Below are 939 nucleotides of genomic sequence, written 5' to 3'. Positions count from 1 at the left end.
CCAGAGGAAGCCCCCCTCCTCCGGAATTGGAAAGAATTCCTGCTCCCATACCAAAACCCCCGGCCAACTTCATGTTAGAAGCAAGACCAACCTGTTGTGAGGTTTCCAGCCCAGTTCCCGACACATAGTGTGCGGGCCATATTTGCGTAAGAAAAGTAGGAAGTCTTTTTGGCATTCTTCCCGTATCTCTTCCCAGCTTCACGTTTTGCTCCACCCTGCACCCTCCACTTGACTTTGCCCTAGGGACCTCGCTTTGGGGCCTTTTGTCCCTCACAAGGAACCTAAGTTCGCCTACCCTTACTCCCACCCTTACTCCCACCCTACCAGGGCCTTTATGAAGGTGGAAACTGTGGCTCAATCTTGTTCTGTTGTGAAGGAACTAGTACCCTTGAGAAGGCTATCATCTTGAACCTTTATTGGCTAACTACTTAGGGGGTTGATAAAGAGAGGCTGGCCATAAACCTCTCAGGAGTACTGGTTCCCTCCCAGGAGGTCTTAGTGATCCAAAGGAATTTTTTCTATTGATGAAATTTCAGACAGAATTACATAGTGAAGGAAATGTAGGATGCTGGGTGGGCTTTTCCAGCAACCCCTCAAAGAAAACTATATTGGACCCATCTATTTTGATTGTTTGTAAAGCCAGCCTTGTCCACTCATCCCATATAAGTCCCATTTCCCTTGCCCAGCAATCCTTGTCTTTAGTTCCTTTCCAGGAGCATCAGAAGAATTATAGCAATCTTTATCCCTCATTTTTAAAAAAATGTAAATCATAGAGATCTGACACTGTTAGGAAAGCCATTGCTAGAATTTATTAAATAGAATTTATCAAGTGTTTAACACATGCCAAATACAGCCCAAGTGCTTTACAAATATAATCTAATTGCAATCCTCTAACAACTCCACAAGGAAGATACATCATTATCTAACATTTTACAATAA

This window comes from Hipposideros armiger, unplaced genomic scaffold, assembly GCF_001890085.2.
Source record: "Hipposideros armiger isolate ML-2016 unplaced genomic scaffold, ASM189008v1 scaffold_123, whole genome shotgun sequence".
NCBI lineage: Eukaryota > Metazoa > Chordata > Mammalia > Chiroptera > Hipposideridae > Hipposideros > Hipposideros armiger.
Note: the sequence above shows the minus strand (reverse complement) of the source record.